Here is a 24,887-nt window from a genome sequence, read left to right as displayed (position 1 = left end):
TTGGGAGTTCGCCTTGTAATCGGAAGGTTGCCGGTTCGAGCCCCGGCTTGGTCAGTCTCGGTCGTTGTGTCCTTGGGCAAGACACTTCACCCGTTGCCTACTGGTGGGGGTCAGAGGGCCCGGTGGCGCCAGTGTCCGGCAGCCTCGCCTCTGTCAGTGCGCCCCAGGGTGGCTGTGGCTACAATGTAGCTTGCCATCACCAGCGTGTGAATGGGTGGATTTTTTGACGAAAGGTCACGGAAAAGTGTTGAAAGTTCACACTCTGTGTTTGCAGCTGCTTGGAGACAGGTTTCTTCTCACCAGGCAACCTATGCAGTCAACTTGCATTCAAAAGAGATTGAGGATGCTGCATGCTTAACCAACCAGTTGATTGCTACAACTACTTGCAGTTGGTTGCTGAATACAAAAAACTTCGCAGGGGCAACCATCAATTGTTCCTACGATGACAATCTTGGGAGGGGGTTCCATTCTATTTACTCTAGTGTGGCTGAGCCATTACCAACAATGAGAAGAACTTAGAACTTAGATTTACTCCAGAAAGTCCGAGTAGTGTCGGGCCACCAAGATGATAAAGATGATGCCAACTATTCCTACTCAGGTCAAGTCCAGAATTGGAAACCCATTACCTACATCACAAACAAGCAGTGGAGCAGCAACACGAACCACAAAATACTGTCACTGTTGTTTCTGCTGCACTAATTACAATTGATCAAGAGTCTTTAATTTGAGACCTACAAGTAAAAACAATGGACACATATTATGATGGACTGCAACCAGATTCCCCAGTTATGTTCTTCTGTTGCCTTACTGTTCTCATTAAGCTGCACTTCTTATTAGCTTCATTAATTAAAGGTTTTTTATTAATCTCTGAATTAATAGACTTTAATTAAGTGCATCCATTACTGACATGATTTGTGATTCAAGGCCTTTTCTTATTAGATGAACAAGGAGATTTGTGGTTAACCGATCTAACACTTATCAAGTTATATCTTACCGGAACATCATTAATAAAGCTTTCCGACACTATATCTCAGAAGGAGGTTTAAGCATACATTTCATTTGAACTGAACTGTTGTATTTAACTAGTTTCCCTGTGCTTGTCAGCCTGCATGGTCTCTAGGGATGACTGTTCAGCTATTTTTCTCACCTATCCATCAGTTTTTTAGGGCTCTTCCCATCTGTCACTCAAGTAGACAACCTCCCATCATGATGTGCTGTCAGACTCCCACCAACCTGGTTTATATTCCCTGGATAATCGGGCCAGGGGTGCGGGATATATTTTCACGGCCTGCCTGCACCTCTCCATCACTTCCCTGCATCCATCACTGAAGAACTGTCTGGGAGAAGAGCATTTTAGTTCATTTTAACACATCAAAGCATCTTTTTATAGAGATTTTATGGTCTGTTGTGATACAATGAGACAATCAATCGGTTTCTTAATTATTTTTTTTCTGTCAGTAAAAGTCAGAAAAAAGTGACAAATGGTCCCAAAGTAGGTGCCTACTGATGTCTCCAGAGCAGCTTATCAGCTGACTAGAACAGCAGTTAAAGTAGCTTAAATACAAAGTTGCAGCCAGGAGATAACGTAGTTGCAGGCTGTCTAAAGGATAATATATATAGTATTGGTATGGGATCTGGACATCTTTCCTTTTGGGGGGATTTGCAAATATGCCCAGAATACATAGTGTTTCAATGGGAAACAGTATTTTACTGCATGATTTTTCCTGTTTTCTTGGAGTAATTTGTCATATTGTTAACTACCGCTGGTCAGAATGAGGGTAGTTGTTTCTATAAACTCTACAATTGGTCAAGGCCAGAAAGAAATAAGCTAGCTTGGATTTTGTGATCAGAGAAATTGGAGCTCCTAACCTGTGCAGCACAGAAAGTCCCTTTTGCTGTGGCTTAAATGATCACTCACTCAATCTTCAACTCAGTGTTACAGCTTCACCTTTACTGAATGTAATGAACAAGAAAATGTTTGATTCCTGTTCGTTCCTTGCTTTTTTTAATACTCTTGAAACTCTATTACTATTTTTTAAGCCCGGAGACCAGTCATCAAAACTCAGGGATGTTTTATGCCCACGAAATCTTCTCTACTTTTTCCTTTTCTATAATCCAAACCAGCTCTGAGGGGGAAATGAGCTGCCTGGTCTTTAGGGACATGAAGAACACGTCCCATGATTCTCAGCTCTGTTCCACCTAGCCCATGGGATTATTGGAAATATAGAAAATGCCTGGCTGACCCCTCTTTCTCTCTGATGCTCACACATGAGCAAACTGCAGTTTCATCCCTTCACAGTGTTCAAAGCCCATTCTTACATGGAGACGGTCTGTGGATTTTCATTTTCCCGATGACAGACGTTTATCGCAATTTTCTTCCCCTCATTTCTATCATATGAACTTGGCTCTTTTATTCTGTGCCTTTTCAAGTTCCAACTCCTCCTTGGCTTACAAGTACCTTCTATCACCAGCTGGTAATAACTTCATTCTATATCAAAAACCAAGACTTATTATTTCACTCCCACTGCCTCCCTCTCTTCAGCCTTTCTGTCTCTCTATAACCCTCTTTCATTTCTACCCACCCAGGACATTAAGGTCTAGGCAGACACTCTCATAAACAAACACAAATGCATGCCACATCTCTAGGGAAAAAATATCACTTTCTGAGAGGGTTTCTCTTTATTAATTTCCCCCATATTTTATTTATTTTTGCCTCTGCAGGCGGTTTTAGTTAAGGGATGAGGGGGCTCTGAGAGTCAGTGATAAGGGCCTTCCATTGACTCCATGCAGGGACAGGCTAGATAGGTGAACAGTAAGCTGCACAGTGCGTAGTTATCTGAAGACACACACAAACACATGGGCCATGTTTCCATGCACATGAACTTTGAATTTAAACAACTAACATGCTAACATGCGAACCAACATTTAACTAAAATGTGTTGTGTTAAAAACATAACCCTTAAAGAGACCCTTGCTCGTGCAGTCAACAACAGGATATAGGATTGCTAGTAGCTAAGAAACTTTAGGCCCAGCAGCATGCTATCCCTAAATCTCAGAAAAAGCAAGCAGATAAGGGATAATTATGCATACTTTTCTTCTTCTTCTCCTTCACTATCACAGTTTTATGGGACAATTTTCCAGTTTATTAGTGTCTCTGGATACAAGATTCAAGAGCTTCCCTCACCTTATTTCTGTTTATATGACTATAATCCTTCTTCAGATCAATCTCATCTGTGTTAGTGTCCATAAAGTGAAGAGTTTCCACTTCTTAATGGAGACCAAGTCAACATTAGGATTCAGGAGCGCATAATTGAGTGGCATGAATCATTTTGCCACTCACACAAGATACCAGATTTTTCTTTTATACTTAATAGCAGCAAAACTACATGGTTAGGGTCAGAAAGTTCAGACTCAAAAGCAAGATGCAGGCCAAAGAAGCAGCAAAAAGAAAGCAGTTATTGGATGAACAAGGTCCAAAGGGTCCAAACAAGCGATCTAAGAAATACACACATACTATAGGAAGACCACAGTCACACAGGTCTAAAGAGCAGTTGGCGACCCCTTGGCAAACACTAGTTGGTTGGAAAAATTCTATTTCATGACTGGTTGATAGTGGTTGCTGGAGATTTCTGGCAGTCGGTGGGTGAAACTGGTCAGAAAGAGAGTTCTGCACCAAAAACAATGTTGTGACTGCTTTGGTGTCTAGCAGCTTGCCATGGTGGTTGGCAGAAGTTTGGTAGTAGTACAATGAGATCTCTAAAAACAACTGATAATCAACCACCAAGCGCTACTGAAACTTTACTTGACTCAGAGGTTTACTACCACTTCCCAAGCATGTACTTACAGTCTTTAGTTTTTATGGAAGTTGGCATCTTCCATAAAAACTAAAGACTGCAGCAAATCTGCTCGCAGCAAGGAGGTTTTTGGTGCAGCATCCTGCTTGCTTTGGTTGCTAATAGATTGATGTGGTCCCCTATAGTGTAGCTAAAACAGGAGAATTTGTCTGCAAAAACTTGCTAACTACTAGTCCAGCAATAAAACTTGGAGAATGCAGAGGTTGTGCCTTTTGAAACGTGTTGGCACAGTTGCATTGCCATTTAGAAAGTAGTTAAGGTGTGTGCTTGCGGAGAGGTCAGCGTCTTGCATAAATCTGTAGATGACTCTGGCAATCTGCTAGCAATCAACACAACCACAAGTAGTTGTTTGACGCTGTAATGTATACCTTTTTGTGATTAATTTCACGTGGCGACTGCCAGTAATCTTCATCAACCATTTGCCAGCTGATCAGGGAAAACACATTCTTCCCTAGCAACCACTGGTTGTTAAGTGGTCACAGACTGGCGTGGGGCATTAATGAATCACAGGTTGGAACATTTGCACACAAATGAAACCAATAAGGGTGAGGCAGATCGCAAAGAAAGAAACTGAGCAAAAACACACCGACAAGAAGCTATCCTTAAAATGAAACTGTAACTATAAAAGGCAACTAGTAAACACTGAAATATTAAGATTAACTAAATATGAAGACAGGGACAAGGGAAGACAGAAGGCAGGAGGAAAAGGTTTGGGTATATGTTGCCACTTTATCAAAAGTCCATTTTCATGGTTGCCTGGCAAAGAGACCCCCAAAGCTACTTGCTGCATGCATGACACATGCTTCACGTTGAAGTACATTCATTTCTAAATCATGATTACATTTTCATAATTACTTTACATTTTAACCTTGACACCACATTCCACAGTTTTAACTATAAACATTTATGAATATGCGCATATCGTACATTCATTGTACTCCATTCTATTCAACAGCCGGTGTTTCACAGGCTCGACATGCGTGCAGCCTGCTCTCCATTCAGCTGTCATTAACTCCAACACAAGGAGGCAGATTAATTTGTGAGGTTTTCAGCAGGTGGAAGAGGGAGAAAGGTTAACATACCAGGAGTGATGAATGAATCACTTTGAGCGCCATTGTTTCGTTATATTCTGCTATTGTGGTTGTAATGATTTTCTGAGCCACTCAGAAATTGTCCTTTAGTCTTAATCAAAATGGATTTTATTTTTGTCTTTCCCTCCCTGCTAAACTGCTGTGGCATGTGAGTGCGTTGCATATGTTCCAATGTGATTAAGTGTATTTAATTAAGCCTCAGCCAGATGGTCCTGCTGGTGATTTTACACTGCTGCATGTTTTATAGTATACATTATAAACCTATAATGCATTTGAATGTTGTGGCAGAGGGTTGAATATAAATGTTTTGTGTTGTTCAAGAAAGGGTGTAATGATGTCATTTTTTCTTAATTCGGGCCTTCTCATCTTTCTTGTGTTCTTCCAGATTTGTTGTTCCCCCTCTATTACAATTTATTAGGTGAAGTAGACAGGTGATTAAAATTTCTAGTCTTACTTCTAGAGAGATGCATGTTTTGCCTGAGGCACCCCATTCCTTCAGTTATAGCAAAATGCTGCTTTGAAGTTTTTCTGCTTCATATTTTCTGTTTACAATTACTTTCATTTGATCTTCTTGATTATTGGTTAAGAAAATGCCCAACCCTCTTTCAGCATTTCATCGTCGCGTCTCTTGTTATGTCCGATCTACAGTTGAAAGCCAAAAGATATTCACTTTACACTCATATAAGAAAGAGAAAGGCATTACAACTGGAATAAAAATGATATTTAACTGAAAAAAATCTTATTGAAATAGCTTCTAGATGTTTATTTTTCTTAATAGTGTTTAATCATCTGATCATCCCAGTGTTTCAGCTTATATTGCATCATGCCACATTTACCTCTAAGGGGGAAATGATCTGTGGTTACAACCTGCAGGTGCTCATGTCATCAGGCAGCTCAGTGATTCAAAGCATTGTCATCTGAGAGTTTAAAAATACCCAGGATGCTGAATTAAGCACTATATTTATGAGATTAGCATCAAAGTACCTTGAACAACCAGCTTACTCGGCCAGTTGTGTATAATTTAAAGACCATTTTAAAGCCTGTTTTTATTTAGCTTTAACTGTCATTGTTTTAATTGAGCAACTGAAGTGCAGATTTTTCTCTTGGTCACTTGTGCTTTAGTCTGAAGTGGGGCTGACTCTGATTGTTTTGTAAACTGGTGAAAAGAAGAATGCAGTTTGATTGGTGTGGTTAAAAGTGGCAACCATATAACTGTTGTTAGTAATGATACATGCAGCTTTTATGTGAGCAGTCAGTGTTGTATTGATTGCATGTGCACTATGCTGGATAGGGCTGCCACAAACGATTATTTTGATAGTCGACTAGTCACCGATTATTTTTGCGATTAGTCGACTAATCGGATCATGCATCCATTGAACGTAAAACGTACAGCTTATTGCACCAGCATGCATCTGCTCTTATATAACTATCATTAGCTTACAGCTTTAAGTGTTTAAGGTATGCGCTAACTAAAAATAAAGACAAGATGATAGTTTATTAAATTTTAATGAAGTTTGCAGATTGTTTCGGTGGAGTTTAGTAAACTGAGACGTCTGCTCCTTGCTATCTAAAATATAACAGGACACCGCAGTAAATTCTCGAGCATCTCACACTTCTGATAATCAGTTGTCTGCTTGACATTTATTCAGCTGTGTAAAAACTATAACTTTAATCTCAGCCAAACCGATTTACTCAGGAACAAATAAAATACTGAAAAAAGCCAAACAATAACATTTTTAAGTTCTCTAAGTGACTTATATATATTTAACCTGAGTTAGTGAAAGATGGCGGTGGGTTTGAAAACGATTTGCCGGGAGTCTGGTGTTCTCACCGGCTCTAGTGAGCCTGTAACCCCGGCTAGCTAACGAGCTAGTGGGTAACAGACGTCTCCGAAAACGTCAGAGCGCTTTTGAAAATATGTCGTGTCTTGATAAACTGAGCAGATGTTTGAAGTTTACACAGCTACATTCTCGCCTGAAAATATGTTAAACGTTTATTTTGTGACCCAGAAAGAATAATAAGAGTAACATTAAAACTAACTAGCTGCCACCATTGTTGGAAACTGAGCAGGGCCGCGCTATGAATTCTGGGACACAGTTTCTTCTTCTTCGGGGTTTAACGGCAGCTGGCATCCTTGTACATGCAGTGCTGCCATCTTCTGTTTCAGTCCGTTATTACACTCTTAAATCCTACTACTTATCCCTGCGTCTTTTGGGATCTTACAAAGCTTCAAACGACGCGTCGACTATTAAATTAGTCGTCGACGATTTTGATAGTCGACGTAATCGTGACTAGTCGACTAATCGTGGCAGCCCTAATGCTGGACTATGTACTACATATCATTCATCCTGCAACTATATACAGTACATAAGTATAATGGCAACAAAGGTGACTTGGACAAAATAGAATACATAGCTTTTTACTACAAGCCCTTTTCACCCATTCACACACACATCATCCATAACACACTTCATGATGATGGCATTTTACTAAGGCCACAGCCACACAGGTTTCTGGTACCCTTTGATTGCCACAATCGGTGCATGAGGCACTCAGAAAAATGCCAACTCATCTAGAAAAGTCACTAACTACTAGCTGAGAGGTTAAAAAATTATGACGAGATGCCCAAAGTTTGAAAAAGAAAACATTCACCTTCAAAGTAAATTTTAGCCCTTACCAAATTTCAAAAGATGTTTTATTTTGGAGGGGAAAATTCCACAAGCGAACCACCGACTCTCCAGTATGAGCTGAACATTGATGATACGTACTAATGACGGAGAGCACGATCAGACTTCCTTTGGAGAAGTGTTGCCCTGTGGTCTGAGTGGACTGCACTGCTTTTTGTAAGCAGGGAATATTTTTAAGGGCAAGATGATCAGTCTTCATGATGAAAACGGTTTGGAATCGACTTTTGGGTGTAAACAAATGCACTTTTCTGCCTCTGAGGTATGAACTGTCAAACCAGTCACCTAGAGTTATTGAAAGTCCTTTTTCACCTGGACAGGTGGATGACCCATCCATCTATTGTATATCCACAGTGGCTTATATAGCACCATCTCTTTTTTCTTCTTACTTTCTCTACTTTTGTCAGTTCCTTTTCTGTCCCTGGGGGAGTGCCTCTTTGTATTTATTGTTATTAAGCTGCTTATGTTCTCCCATCATCCATTCATCCATCCATCCCTGAGACTGTGCCACTGCCTTTTGATAGAGCGCTTATACATATATTATTCATTTGATTGACTCCCTCTAATCGCCTCACAAGTGGAAGGAATTAATCATTGCAGAAATCCCATCATTTGCATCCCGTTCGGGGAGTTTTGGTGATGCCGTTTTGGGAGCGTTGCATTAGCCAGGGAAGCCAGTTTGGAAAGGTGCGAGCCAAAAAGAGTGCAAAGGAAGGCCACTTTGCTCACAGCCAAAAAAATCAATGAGGCTGGATATTCAACACTAGTCTTTTGTTTTTATGGTGGCCCATAAAAACCCCATTGAAAAAGTATATATGGCATGAGATGATTTCTCTGTGGGTGAAATTGGATTAAGTCTAGTGTAAAACGAAGAGTCTGGCCTTTTTTCCTCTCTTTCTCTGTCTCTTCCGTTCTTTCCCTCATCCACTCTCCCTCTCTCACCCATTCCACAACCATTAAACTCTATAGGATGAGAAACCTAATTACATGGCTGAAAGTGGCCATAGTGAGGACTATTAAAAGGATCCAATTAAAGTTTGTGTGACGCTGGCAGCAGCATTCTGGTGAAGGATTATTTGTGGAGGTGGAATTTGATCTGACGCATGGAGAGTTGTACATTGGCTGAGTATTCGCAGATGGATGGCGGGTGGGAGGGTCTTCGGAGCAGTCCAAGTAATTGGATCCTGTGTTAATGGACACTTGTGTCAAAGAGGGAATGAAATACAGTGACAGTGTAAGAGAGACCAGAAAAGTAAGTAAAAATAAGTGAATGGAAGAGGGGGTGCTCATGAATTCACCGAGAGGACAGAATACAAAAAGTACCCTGTTGTTTGATGTGATTTTAAGTAAGAGAATCTACGCTGTTATTGCAAAGAAGGTCACAGTATGTTTGACTGCGACTGGGTTTGTAGCAGTGCTTTTCAAAGGATTAGCACAAAAGATGCTGGACAATGCAAAGCCAAAAGAAAATAGTTACTTTTGGTGGTGATTCAGACTAGGATATGATATATTATTTTTGCTTTCACCTTGCTAACAGAAGGCTGAATCTGACTGTGAGGTTGCATGCTCACTGGCATCTTGGATAATCCTCCTTTCTAAGGCCTTCTAAGGTCACACAGGCCTACACAAGGATTGCGACTGGTTGTCGCTAGGTGAAATCAGTCTACAAGAATGTATAGCAGCAAAAATCTCCATGCGATGGGTTAGGGTCCTTGCAGATTTCCATGATTACCAGCTGTGTCCAACCAGTAAGGATGTGAATATGACACTAGGCCTAACATTTCAATTGACCAAAATTTTAAAAATGCATTGTTTTATTCATCATGACCCAAAATCAGAAACTGAGCCGATAAACTCATCAGTGAAGTGTTTACAGAGGTCAAATCCGATGGCTCAATAGGAAACTATTGACTTCAAACCAACCAACACCAACAGCTCCAACCACAGGTGTATTCCCCTGGTGGCCATTAAAAAGGATGCAGGTTTAACTTCACTATGCAGGCCCGAAAGCAATGTCCACCTTTTTTACCGCCTGTGAGCCAAAATTTCTTCATGTGAGATTTGAGCTAAAAGGTCTTCTTTAATCAAATTGTCTGACATATTTTAGTTTATTCCTATAAATAGATAATAAATAAGGTGATTTGTCTGTTAGATATGAGTAAAGTCAGAAGATTGGTGCCTTATTAGAGTTCAAGCCAACATTTAAGTGCTGTTATAAAATGTTTTTGTAGCAAATATCCCACAAGGAGTTTCATATTAACCAAGTGCTTGAAAACCATCACATCAATAAAAGTCTGAAACAGGAGTGGGAGGGAAACAGCTACCCTGTCAAATGCATTTGAAAAACTGAAGTGCAGGAATGTAAAGTTTTCATGGGCTTTTTCCGAGTTTATTTCTGTCCTGACAAACCTCTGATATGTTTACTGGCGTCAACAGCTTCTCTTTATCCTTCAGTCCACCTTCAGAGGATCAAGATTATCTAAACACAACCTTCATTATTATTTATAGAAACATCTTCCACAAACCATTATTTATACCAAGTATAGCGCATTATTCTAGAAGCTTCCGCCAACACATTTTTTTAAAACTGTTTTTATTTTTATTTTTTTGCCTTGAGCCAGTAACAGGAAGGAAGATAGAATTCATGAATAACTTTCTGTCACTTTTTTAAAAACCACTATTCATTATTCATGGATTTGTATTAGCTCGGATATTTTAACAATCCTGTGAACAACTTTGGAGTAGATTTTAGTTGAGGCAATGCACCAATGACAGAAATGTCGGTGCTTGTTTTTGAGAAGGTCAGCATTATTCCCCATGATGGCGCTTGGAATTTATCACAAGTGCTGTTATTAGAGCTTCTTTTCTAAAAATCTTCGGTGTGTTAGCACAGATCACACAAACAATAATTCCAGCCCTGGAAGGTTTCTGCAGAAAATATTTTTCACAGTGTGAGGTGCTCTTCACTGTCACAGAGTAATTGCAATGCAGGGGAAAATCTATCAGAATTTGGGTGTTTTCACTCACTTTTGCTGCTGGGTAGAATTATGTATTATAAGCTTGAGTCACTTTTAACATTTAATTTAACTGTAATTTGTACCTATAACTCAGCATAAATGACAGTACAAAAAAATCACACACATACTGCTGTACTCGGCACAGACTAATGTGTCCACTCAATTCCAGCTCTTATAAATGTTTTCTTCTTCATTACAGTTTTATAAAATAGCAAAAGAGTTCATAAAAATTGAATGTTTTTCTACAAGCTGAAGCAACTAGAGGAATTTGTTTATTATTAATCTGCTAGCTAGTTCAGTTTTCAGTGTTTTATGACGTTCGTGAAGGTTCATGAAGGTTTCATATTTGAAGAAACTTCCAAGCACATAGAAAAGGTTTTTTTTTTGTGACAGCATAACAGTGAAAAACCTTTGGGCTTGCCATTAATCCTCACGGTCTACCAGAGGGAGAGCCAGTATTGCACATACTTAGTGAGCTTCACAACATGGACACAAACCAGCCTGTTATCATTCCTAGGGCAACAAATACCACTGTTTTGGCACAGCCGACAGTGATGCCGACACAGATTTTCACAAGTTTGCAGGAGTGTTGCGATGTGTTGGACAACATAAGTCTTCATAAGAATGCAAGAGTGCTGGCAGTGGTGTAAATCATAGTGCTGTCAGCAAACAGGCTGTGGTTTGTGTCGTAGGTGGAAGCTTTTTCTGTCTTTTCTTTGGATTTCTCTGGATTTTTGGGGAAATATCAAAGTTTGGATTACATTATGCCTGCCGTGACAATAAAGAATTATGCTAAGGCTGTCCAGTACGTTAAAATGTGATTCCACAGGTTCTGAAAATTATAAGCGTGTGACGAGTTCAGACTGAGATCAGACTCAAGCGCCAGGTGTAAGGCTTTTAATGCTTTCACTTTATACATGTGTTTAATCAGCTTTGAGTATAGGATCCATCCATGAGCTACATCCAGGAAAATGGCACACACAAATCAGCTAAAATTTAAGATAATATCCAAATGATTAAATATCCAAATGATATCAGCCTGATAGTAAAACAAAAGCCTCCGGCTCAAAAGGATTAAGCAATTTAGAAAAGTCTTGATGCGTCGCGGGGAAACACAACCATGGTTTCAACTTCCTGCCCTTGTAATCGTGAGCTCCTATAGCTTTAACTGAAATGCTTAGGCTTCTCCACATCTCGCTCTCACATGCTGAGCCGCTGTAGGTCCAATAGTGGGAAAGGGGCAGAGGTGACGGCAGGGTGAAACAGCTTAGCCTCCAGTATTAAGGGGTCAGGAGGTCTCCGTATGAGATGATTACCGCCATGTGGAGTGTGATGATTATTCCAGCCTCTGTGGCCCATAGAGCCACTGGCTCAAATCCCTCACCTTATCCAAAGAGGTTACTGGAAACCCTCGAGTTGGCTCTCCTGTCATTGCAGCTGTTGACAGTAGAGAACTGTGAGGGGAGATGGTGTTGAACAGCAAGCAGGGTTAAAATAGGAGCATTGATTGAAAGGTTTTTGAGCTGTTGTTCTGATAGAAATTCATGTCTAAGTCTTATGGCTAAGCAGTCATGACAGGCTTTATAAACTGATCAAAATGGTGTGGGCCATCCTGACGAACAGGATTGTGTCATTGGATGGTAATGTGCTCGAGCCAGAGTGGCCCTTACTGGAGGATTAGCCTGACAAAACAGCACTTTCCCGTCCCTGATCACTGCCTATGCACACTCTGAAAAACACCCACCCAAATGAATGACATCAGCGTTCCCTTAATCTCTATATCTCTGCCCTCTTTTTTCCTTCATGTTCTTTTTCCCCTCTCTTTATACCTCCTCCTCGTCCACTGTGTGTGTGAATGTGATGCACCCGTCCTCGCCGGATTCTGAGAGATATTGAAATAGCTGCAGAGAAAATGAAACGGCCTTCTTGCGTTTTCCGTGATATTTTTGGGGGGCATCTCTCTAGATTAAAGTTCGCTGACACGAACGCTCGCTCAGCTGCTGTCTGTCAGGGGTCTCCTCCGCAGCTCTGAATAATTATAGGAGTGGTTTTTTTTTTTCTTTTATTCTTTTTCATTTCAACTTTGCGCCTGCCGCAATCGTGATGGCTTTGATCCCTGTGGAAGTTGAGATGCTGAGCAAGACCAAAGGAGATCTCTCTTAGCCTATGGAGAAACACGAAGGCTTAGAGGAAGCTTGAGATACAGTTAAAGAATCCATTCACATCTTCTCACAAGAGAAACAGGAGCGAGAATAGAAGAGCATGCTCATCTCTCAATGATAAAAGACTTCATGATGACATCCCTGTGTAGGGGTAGGTTGTTTTTATACTTTGTATATTTATCTTTACTGCATACAGTATTACATTTGTAGGATAGACTTACAAAAAACTTCCATGTGAGTTACACCCTGAATGTCAGTATTGGTACTTGTTGCTGCCAGTTTTGGGGATTCACAGTCATGTCTTGCCTTAAATGAGTTTGTCACAGCACTTAATCAACACCAAGAGGTCTTTTAAATGACTGGATGATCTGTCACTAGTAATTTATCAGTTGTTTGTGTGACAGCTCTGCATGAAGAAACATCTACACTGAGTGGGTGTGGATGTGGACTAATGCGATGAGTGTTACACAGTACAACTCCATGACACTCAGTTTGATTCAAGCTGCAGCCCAGAACTCAAACAAGTCCAATTTACTATCTTATAAGACAATTAAAAATAGCAGATCGTTGGAAAAAGTTAGATCATTAAAGAAGTTAGTGTTTGACATTATGGAGATGAATTTTATGCTCATTTATTAATCATTTCAGCTCCAAATACAGTTGAATCAAATTGCATGCACACTTAATTTTAATCGTAAAATTGTTGACTAAATTATAGTAGCTGCTGCATGTACTGCAGACAGTGCTGAGTTATGATTTGAAAATCCTATATTTATGTTTAGTATATGTTTTTTTATTTTTCATTTTGCTCTATCAAAATATAATATAGGTGCGTATTGGACAATATATAAACCAATGCTTTTATACAGTCATGTAAAAATAAGAGTTTAAGGACAGCAGCCGCTCCATTTCATTGATTTAACAGCTTGTAGAACCCCTTTTAGCAGAAATAACATGTTGTAATCATTTTCTGTTTGTTTTTATCAGTTGTGGAAGACTTTTGGCCCACTATACTTTACAAAGTTGCTTCAGTTCGTTGAAGTTTGCAGGCATTTATTGATGCGCAGCTCTCTTAAGGTTCCGCCACAGCATTTCAATCAGGTTGAGGTCTGGACTTTGACTGGACCATTACCACACCTTCTTTTCTTTTTCTTTTTCTTTTTCAGCCAGTAGATTTGTCGTGCTTCAGGACCCAGTTTCAACCAAGCTTTGGCTGTCGGACACATGGCCTCACATTTGACTTTAGAATACTTTGGTATTCAGAGGAGTTCATATGCAACTTTGCAAATCTTGTGCCCTGCTGCCATGCTCTTTTTAGAGAGAAGAAGCTTTCTCAGGGCAACTCCTCCAAACAGACCATACTTATTCAGTCTTTTTCTAATTGTGCTGTCATGAACTTTAACATTTACAATGCTAACTGAGGCTTGTAGAGTCTGAGATGTAGCTCTTAGATTTTTTGCAGTTTAGCAAAGCAAGTATTGCATGGTCTGATCCTGAATTCTACACCTAGGACGAATGCGGCCTTTTCTGTCATGTGAGTCCTTTTCACATGACAGTATACTGACCAATATGTTGGCTCATATATATTGGTGACACTCTGACTTGAACGTAAAGAAGTCAAGACAAAAATACAAAGAACCTCTCAGCTATTCAGATTGCAGGACTTTTAAATTGCAATAAAAACATTTTTAACTCACAGTTTGACTTACTAATGTTTAGAAGCTCCATTTTTATTGAGTGCAAGTTATTAAACTCTTTCAGATGTCAGCACCGCTCAACGTGTTATGCCATAAAAAGTGAAAAACTCTGCTCAGCTTATGTGTCACATCAGTTAACTGCATTAATACGTGTTCATCCCATCTACGGGTAAATCTTGTCACATTTTGACAGGTTATTGCAGTATCAGATGCTACGACCTGTTCCAACTTCAGTAGTTTGGTAGGATTTTCGGGGCTCTGCTCCAACTTTAAACTGACATGTGGTTGAATAAATTAGATTTCAAGCAGCTCTCATTGGTCTTCACACATGAGCTTGGATCGACTGAGTCTCTGTGAATATATAATTACTTGCATCTTTGCACCAGTAGAATAGTATTTGAAGTATTTATATATGACTTTTATTTTCCTACAATAGGATTCAGAGGAAAGTGCCCTTTTGGATATGTGAGCTGTTGGGAAAATGCCCACTGAGAGTCTTTTTGGTGTAACAGAGTGTTATTTGTGCATTTGTTATGCAGCAAGCATTGGCTACTGTGAGCTGACAAACAGCAAGAAACTGATGCTGAGTAAATATCATGCAAAGTGCTTTGCATAGGAGAAAACCCAAGTGACTGTTTAGTCAGACAAAATACAAATAAAAAAGAAGTGAGCAGATCTCCTGCAATATCTCTCCTGCTGGTTTATCTCTTTAATGTCCATTAAAATTTATAATTTATTTAAGGAATGTTTGTGAATGTCTTGTAGTACTACCTTTAACATAGAAAATTCTGCTCTGCATAATTATTTTCCCTGTTAATCCCCGCTTTTCCCACCTCTTTATCTCTTTATCAGCCCTCTCTTTATCAGGAAGGAAGCAGTCATTAATATCTCTGGCTGCATTACAGGCGGTCCACCTAGCACCTCCTGGAGGGCAGAGCTATTAATGGAATTCAGGGGAGGGCGGCAGAGGGCCAACAGGCAGGGGAGTGTGGTTCAGTGCTTGGCTTTCTCCAATCTATCCCACATTACTGGCTGTCAATAAGCAGGAGAGCAACACACAGTCATTCTCACCGAGCTTGACTGAACTCGAATGAACCTAAAATTTCATTAAGAGGGCTATAGGACAAAAAGAATTACGTATCTTTGGTCAGGAACCAAGAGTGAGGTTTTGTATCTATGAACCAAAGCATTCAATATGATTAGATTTTAAAGGAGCAGAATTAACTTTGATCGTGAAAACAGCAGCATCCTCCACACTCCCAGTTCAGCAGACATTATTGCCACCTAAATGATACGTAATCACAGTTTATTAAGACCCTGCTCTTTATCATCGCTGGAAACGGTGAATAAGCACATTGCTACTCTTGCTGTCTACGAAGGCAAAGTGCAGTGAAAGCAGCTTTCAGTGGCGTGGTACAGCATTTCACTGTCCTCCATCAGTCCATTTGCCCACAGGCAGCTGCTGAATGGGAAACTAATCCATCCCTCTAATGCAAGGGCATTACAGCTGCCCGTCACTTCCTAATTGGCTAATGGTTAGATTTGGATGGTTACAATAGGCCATGCTGACACTGTTTTAGACAGTCAAAACAAAGGGTTTTGGGGCGGAGGAGTTCTGGGTCAGCCTTAAGCACAAAACTGGTCTTTTTTGAGGTTGTAAGGCGTCTAATCCTGTCTTTGACCTCAACATCTTAACACAACTACTTTTTCTTTAATTTGAATAAACATGATGAATATGGTACTGTAGTGTTAAACTTGTAGAGGCATTTTCTTCTTTTCAGTTTCTTTAAAATTTAAAAATGAATTCATGGAGGTAAATTGCACAATGACCTTTATGCTTTGATGCGGTGAGATTATGCAGGGGAGGTTGCAACTCCGTAGCTAAATGAAAATGCTATTACTCTGCCCATAGGAGATTTGTGTGATTAGAATATGAAACATATAAGCGGGAAAATGGAAAGAGAGGAGAGACTTTAGCAAAGAGTAGTAGACATGTGGACACTTTTTTTTCCTTTCCTGCAGTCTGTCACTTCACTATGGCTGTTACCTAGACTGCCTACTTTCTCACACTCACACACAGCATCATATATTCGACACTAAGATGATTCAAGACGAGCACTCACTCTGTGGCTAGCGCCTGTATTTTATTGTGCATGTTTTATTTATTTAAACCAGAGAGAATGAGATGGGCACATTAAAGTAACAATACAAACAAGCTGTTATGTTATGTCCATCCAAAGCTGTTGCAATAACAATAAAATACATGTGGGGCGATTGTTGTTATATTCATTTAAGAATGTTAACAACTGCCATTATCAATTATCAGAAGAAACGTTAAAACAGTGGGCTGCACAGAAAGCAAATAAAATAAACACAACTTGTTTCACTTGTTTCACTTTAACTTTATTGCTAAAATTCATTTCTTTTTGTTGTCAGGAATGTTTTCTCATAGTAAACAATCCAAACAATCATTTGCAGCCAATAAGAGCCAAGGTATGTTTAGTAAGATATTTTCCTTCGACCTTGCCTGGCTTCTTCACCAAGCTGACTGATTTTTCCAACACTGTGAAGGAAACAGATGTTTTTTAATTGAAGAACGGTCCAGTGAGCACCGCAGGAGAACTAACGAATAGCCAATTAGTGCTATAGATATTAACGCCACTATCCAGGGTTGTTTTAAATGACCAGAGCCTGCACCCCAAAGGGCTTGGCCACTTAATGACAAATGGAGGAACTTTGTGAACTGTTTTCACTTTGCTTGTTCCACCGTAAATCCACAGTGGCTATGAATCAGGATCTACTTGAAAAGATGATAGATTTAATTGAATTTACTGGTCTCCAGTGCAATTGTAAAGGACCTGCACGTCCACAATAGCAATTGAAAAATATATAAATGTAAGAAAACTTTAGTTTTGTCAGGCATGGCAAACAGACACATAACAAAATATCTGTACAAAAGCAAATTTTTGATCTCTAAATAAATTAATTAAAAGATCATAATCTAGCAGATCATTATGGGCGTTATGCACCCATTTTACCACACACATATGCACAACCCATAAAATCCAAACAGTTCTTTATGCCTAATGAGTTTGCTGAGGTCCCTATTGCCAGTCTTGGCAGCCGGGGATCAATCCGCCAGGGCCTCCGCTCCTGGCCGCCACCCGGCACACAAGGATCTCGGGGTCTTGTTCGCGAGAAGGGAGCCGGAGATCGACAGACGGATTGGGGCTGCAGCTGCAGTAATGCGGACGCTGCACCGGTCCGTCGTGGTGAAGAGGGAGCTGAGTGTAAAAGCGAAGCTCTCAATTTACCGGTCGATCTACGTCTCTACCCTCACCTATGGCCACGAGCTGTGGGTAGTGACCGAAAGAACGAGATCGCGGATACAAGCGGCAGAAATGAGCTTCCTCCGAAGGGTGGCTGGCCTCTCCCTTAGAGATAGGGAGGGGCTCAGAGTAGAGCCGCTGCTGCTCCACATCGAAAGGAGCCAGCTGAGGTGGTTTGGGCATCTGACGAGGATGCCTCCTGGGCGCCTCCTAGGTGAGGTGTTCCGGGCATGTCCCACCGGGTGGAGGCCCCGGGGCAGACCCAGGACACGCTGGAGAGATTATATCTCTCAGCTGGCCTGGGAACGCCTTGGTGTTCCCACGGATAAGCTGGAGGAGGTGGCTGGGGAGAGGGAGGTCTGGGCCTCTCTGCTTAGGCTGCTACCCCCGCGACCCGGCCACGGATAAAACGGATGAAGATGGATGAATGGATGGATGGAGTTTGCTGAGGTTCATGATTTTATAAGATTTTGGATCACCACTTTTGAGGAGGAGGAGCAGTTTAAATATAAATCTGGCATTTCTAGGTGACGCTCTAATGGGCATCTGTATTCAGATTGGGGCCATTATTAAACACGTACAGTTTGGAGCAGGTCGGACAATACGTTTTTGAGTTACAGCAATTTCGTGCTTCATGGCAAAATATCAAAATGGGCCATGCTGCCAGGGTCACGACAATAGATGAAAAGTCACAGTTTTCAAAATAAAATAACCTAAAGAGGCTGAGCAGATGGCTCTGGTCATTTCCTGTTGTCACTAGGTGGTGCTGTGACTATTATTGAAATTTGGCATACAGAAAGGTTCAGGGGCGGACCTTTATCAAGCATGATGAATCATAAATAACGTTTATGACAAACTGGACAATGTGTCAGCCAATGACAGAAATTTTAAATCCCCACTTTAGCATCAAACTCTTTAGGTTTACTGACCAAAGATTAAGCTGATCCTATTAAAGCCCTTAGGCAGATTTTGAAAAAGTACATCACCTTGAAATTGCAAAAATGAGCATTTTTTTTACCCTAATATTCTGTAAGACGACATTATGCTCAGTTTAAAGCAAAAACATCAAAGATAAACATGCTTTACTTTCCATATTTTTCTTTGCTTTTAGACCACACTGTGTAACTGTATGGAAATGATTTGTTTGAATTCTTATGGTATAATCTTTTCCTCAGGGCCCGTGCGCACGCTTTGATTCCCTATCATAAATACACAGTACAACATCTCTCTGTCATGCTTCAGGACATTCTCTGGATATGAATCTGTTGTTTCAAAATAGAGGCCAATGTTTCTGCTTTCCAGAGACTGTCTGGGTCCCTGTTGCACTTTTTTGTATTGCCTACAGTTAAGTTCAAATTGTGCGCAGGTTACAGTGATTTTATTTTCAATGTGCAACTGTGAGGCAGAACACAGAGGTCATGCATTTCATCTGGTGTATTTGATTAACATACAGATGGGCTCAGAGCTATGTTAATGTATTCTGTAGGAGCACTAGTCCCAGTGTGAAACCACTACAGGTGTTAGCTTTGACAGGGGCATCCGATAATGGTGCTTGGCTGCACAAGTGAGGGCTGGACTCGTGGCTGTGGAGTTGTATCTGGCTTGAGAACTTACTTGAGAGCAGCAGGATGGCTGTAGGCTACGAGGGCCGCAGCCCACGCTACAACTTAAGCTGCTCTCTCATCCGTACCTCTTTTTTTACACCTGTACTCACTTCTCACTCTCACTCAGCATACAAACAGCTCAGTGCGATGTTCTCATTGTTAACTTTCTGCCATTCTATGTTTCTTCTTTTGCATCTCCAGGGAGAAAACAGTAATTTTTTTTTCCCACATGCTAACAACAAGGAAATGAGCTGTTATTTGCTAAAGTACTCAATGGCATTGTCTATCTCTTCCCCTGCCTTTGAAGACTGTCCTAGACTCTAAAGATGTAAAGGTGGATTTATACGTCTGTTTAAGAGCACAACACGTCTGCTGTAGATGCCTCATGTGTAGAAACTAAATGTTCTTTAGAGATGTATTTTATTTTTTCACAGTACCACCAAACTGTGTCATGCATTGTCAGGCCGGATGATTTAGTTTCAGTTTGAAGCTTTTCAGGCTTGCACAATTGCTTTCAGAAAAATAATAGCTTGTAGGTTGAATTAACAACTATTAGTGATTGATTGCAGACATTGAACTACACTAGTGCCCTCTTTTTTTAGAGGCTCGGAAGTAACTGGACAATTGACCGACAAGGAGTTTCCTGTCTGGGTGAGGTCTGCTGCTTTTTTACTTTATGAGCAAGTAATCAGAGAGAAGATCTGAAGCTGAACTGAAATGTAGATGCTCAGGGAAACTCTCAGTGTGAGGTCCAAAGACGTGTTGCTGTAGAGAGAAACCAAAAAACTTTAGGAGGGGCAAAATCAACAATCTGATACATTATTCTCAAAAAGAAGAAATGTGCTGGTCAACTCAGCAACACTAAAAGGCCTGAAAGACCAGGAACACTGTTGAGCAGGTGGGCGTATCATTGTCAAAGTCTAAAGAGATGCCTTCATCAATGGAAATACAGAAGGTTTACAACAAGGTGTAAACCGCAGGTTACACTCAAGAACAGGAAGGTCAGATTAGACTTTACCAAGAAACATCTGAAAGATCTATACCAGGATTTTATTTTGACAGATGAATCCAAGATCAACCGGAGAAGGAGAGAAACAGCTCACGAACTGAAGCGCACACACATCATCTGTGAAACACGGTGGAGGAAATGTTACGTATGGCTGCCAATGGAACTGGGTCACAAGTGCTTATTAATGGTGCGACTGCTGATAGAAGTAGCTGAATGAATCCTGAAGTATTCAAGGCTATACTCTGTGCTCAGACACAGCCAAATGCTGCATAAGTGGTCAGTTGGTGCATCACTGTGCAAACGGATAATGACCCAAAACATTCAGCAAAAGCAACCCAAAACTGAAGGTGTCTGCAGTAAAGCCCTAGCAGACCATCTGAAGGGAGGATAAACACAGCACTTGGTGATGTCTATGAGTTCTAGACATTTCAACTCAAGAGTCTCGGTGCAGTTGTTTTTGTCTGCACCCACGTGAATTTACTGGGTTCGCACCTGCCCTAAATCACACCTGGACCAAGTGGGAAAACCAATCAGAGTCCAAAGTGTAAGTTGGAAGGTGTGAAAATCACTTCTGGTTATCTGCTAAGGTCTATTTCTCTTTCTCTCTATCTTCAGTCATTATTCCAAAATAAAGAAGACCGTAGCAAAAAAGGATGACTGTGATTTAAAAACACACACAAAAACTGAAACTGCTACAATTCGTTTGGTCAAATTGCACCTCCTGTTCATTTTTGAAATGCTAATCAAATGCTAAAAGGGAAGTCTTACTTTCTTTCTTTTTCTAAACTGGTAGAATATTTTTTTGCTGCTAGGGTAGTATTCAGTTTTTCCCACTTCAAACATCAATGAAACATGTTTGTGCTCAAAGTTTTGTATGCATGCCTATTTTTAAGGAGAGCTTCACACACTCCTGAAACACACCTAAAGGGATTGTTTTTAACCCCAGACTCTGGTAAACTAACTAAATTATGAACAAAGTAGTAAATCTTGATAAGTGTCCAAGGCTTTTATACATAATCATGACTTACCTTCCTAAAGAAATACTGCGCACTTGAGCGGGGTGTTTCTATTTTCACAGATCAGCACTAAAGGATCATGACCCACATACAAAGGACTGAAAATCGAGAGGCATTGTGGGTGCTTCCTTTTAGAAATTGTCACCCTAGAGAAGTCCTACCAGAAGATTCGGCTAAATATAGCCCCCCAACATCAAAGGTCCTCTTTGAAATTTGTGTGTATGTGTGTCTGCTGCTCAGTCAGGAGCTCTGCCTGGGAGGGAGGCTAATCTGACGGGTACACAAGCCCCCATGCAGACAGACACAATCAAGAAGCTCTTCTCCTCTGGAGGTGCAGCACAAACAGAAACACAAAAATACTTTTTTACGTAGACCACGGTGTTCCCTGCTGCTCATTTGCTCTTATCAGCTCACATGACTTACTCTCTCAGCAGGTTCCAGCTTGATGTTTTAGTTTTGACAGTAAATTTCTATTTGAGCATCTGAAAAAGTGCATACAGGGTGCCACTTTAGTTCATGAAATAGTCATGTCAGTATCATGTGCTCGAGAAATGAAAGGGTTCCTCTGAGTGAATCTTATGCAAACAAAGTCGGGCGCTGCAGTCCCCAGGACACCAGCTGATCATTGATTCTTTTCAGGGTTTGTTCTCTCCATTTAAGCACCAATAATCAACCTGTTAACAAGAAGAAATGAAAAGGTTTGACACGAAGGTTAACAGCATGCAGCTGGTTTGAAGTAAAGAAGATGTTTTGTTGTTCACAGCAAAAATTTTAAATTAAGTAAAAATTCTGGGATAGTTTTTGCCTTTATTTCAGAGCAAAATATTGAAAAGACAGATAATCTGACAACATAGAGACTGGGAATGACAAGAAACACACACAAAAAATGATTAAAGCGTATATATTTTCAATTGCATATTTTATTTTTGGACTCTATTACCATAGCTCTGCATGATCCACAGTTCAAAATGGTTCGGATTTATCTCATACTAGACCTTGCAGCTCCCGTTCAGTTTATCAGCATTAAAACATTTTAGCTCCTTTTCTTCTCCTGTTAAGCTAGCTTACATCTTACTGGCTATAACTCATCAACAAAAGATTAAGCTTATTCAAACTTCATCATTGACTCTATGAAGAGCATTTATACTTGTGTGTGGTGTGCCTACTTTGCTCCACCGTTTCACTGTCAAAACACTAACGTTTTCTTTTTGAGAGTTCATTTCATTTTGAGCCAATTGAAAAAGCAGTGGCAGAACAAACAGCCAGAAATCAATCGGAGGAAAACAAAGATATGAAACAGGACAATCACAGACGATGTAGGCTAGGGAGGTGCACGTTAGGTTTCAGAAGGGTTTGCAGTTATCTAGATTTAAGGAAGAATTTTAAATTCCACCTTTCTTTTAATATATTTTTGGGCCTTAATGTGATAAGGTAAGATAAAAAAAGCTGGGCAAAAGAGCAGGGCTAACACACACCATAAATTTGAACCCGTGCCTTTGCCTACAATAACAACATAAGGCTGCTCAACAGAGTGAGCTAAACTTACACCCTAAATGCAGCATTTAACACTCGTTGGATGGGGCATCTGTGCACTTATCCAAAGCCAGATCTGTGTGCCTGATTCACCGTGGTGCATTCATGTCCCTTTGGCTACACAAAGTGACATTTGTAGGTAAGCAAACTACGAAGATGTGGTTGTGTGCAGTCCTCCAAAACCCGACAGCATGTAGCCTACCAGGGATGATGCTATACGTAGGTTGAACGCTGACTAGTTGTAATGTGGGCTTGAACAGGGAACAGAGTGACTGACACAGACAGTAGACAGAAGTGTTGACTTTGACAACAAATTTTGATTTAGTTTTAGTCCTAATTTAGGCATCTAAATTATTTTAGTCTAGTTTGAGTCAACTAAATATCATAAGATTATGACAGACTAAATCTAAAGTTGCTTTGTCATTTTTTACCAGCAAGTTGCTCCATACATTTAACAAAGCATCTCAGTTTCCTTGACAACAAAGACAAAATGTGTCTATATGTCAAATCTTCTCTTCCTCCCAAGCGCTGACATTTTGTCACGTTTTCATGAGCATCAGGAAGCATAGGAGCTAGTTGTTGTACTGTACTGCTTCCTGGTGGCAGAGAAAATGTGCCCGTCTAACCTTACAGCACCAGAAGATTACTTCTCATTGGATCACTTCCAAACTCGTTCCGCCTTTCTCTCATCTCTCCAGAACATTTTCTTTAACTTTTTATTTGTTGACGGAAGTGTCAACACATTTCATCATAGTTTTTGTCCTCATGCACACATTTTTATTTAGTTATCGCCTGGAAAAAAAACAGTCGTCGATGAAAACTGACGAAAAAATACTGTAACTTCAGTCTCAGATAGAAGCTGAAGGACCAGCAGCAGATCGGTGGTTTCATATATTTTGACAGTGATGACAGTAAATGGCTACATGTGGATAATGGTCTGCAAAGCTGTGGGTAGGCTCTGCATAGGACCAGTGCACAACAAAGCCTTTCCTTTGACAGGAACATATTAGGGATATTGATTCTCTGAATTTATTAAGAACCAAGAGCAGAAAAAAGTGTTTCAAACACTCTGAACGTGAGCTTTTTGTTTACCTGTTTGCTTTTGTGCAAACTTCACTATTTAAAGCGGTGACCCCTTTTAACCCTTGGGTGCCCTGAAGATTGGGGGGTTTAAAAAAATGTTAATTGGATTGAGATTTTTTCAGTTCCAAACTTTAAAATCTTAAGAAGTTTAAGCTCGGGCTGATGATGTTGATCACACTGTCTAAACGCTGACACATGAAAGAAGCAGACCTCAGTGAGTTCATACACCCCATGTGAGGCTCAGTCACGTCTGATGGCAAAGTTGTTTATACCTGATCCAAGTGGCTGCATTTCAAATGCGAATAGCGTATGCACTTTTTTGGATACTCTCTCCTTCAAAGCATTCAGCCTCACTCTTGTTTGTACATATGAGAAGTGATTGAAGTGATCAGACGGCTTGAGAGAAGATCAAACCCTCTTCTTGCTCTCTCACCTCCACGCGCGTTGCCAAAGAGGGCAAGATTTTCTGATTGTTGTTGCTGAAAAGTTCAAGTATAAAACACAAACCATGCAAATGTCTCTAAACTGCCCGATCTTGATGTTGGCCGACTTGCAGCCTCGAGAACCTCAAGGAGTTTTTCAGCCTTTAATGTAAACCCTTTAGGGGCAGTAAGATGAAGGCTTGGTGATTCTATCCCCTTTCTTCTTATTCATGAAGTGAACCAAGAAAAACTAACAATTTCATCCTCTTGGGCTCTTAAGCGTACCCATTTTTCCCACTTGGTAGTTTTAAGATTAGTTCTTTAACTGATGTAGCTCTGTTTATACAGTTAAAAGTGCAGTAATCTGTGTTTATGGAAACTGAAGC

General features: G+C 40.4%; 1 protein-coding gene across 11 annotated transcripts in view; it reads left to right on the top strand.

Moving 5' to 3' along the window:
* Positions 1 to 24,887, top strand: part of magi2a (membrane associated guanylate kinase, WW and PDZ domain containing 2a) — a 257,866-nt gene that overhangs the window by 143,297 nt on the left and 89,682 nt on the right. The window lies entirely within an intron of this gene.

The sequence above is a fragment of the Perissodus microlepis genome, chromosome 17 (assembly GCF_051167445.1).
Source record: "Perissodus microlepis isolate ML-2025 ecotype Zambia chromosome 17, ASM5116744v1, whole genome shotgun sequence".
In the NCBI taxonomy this organism is placed as follows: Eukaryota; Metazoa; Chordata; class Actinopteri; order Cichliformes; family Cichlidae; genus Perissodus; species Perissodus microlepis.
This window is presented reverse-complemented; position numbering and strand designations above follow the sequence as displayed.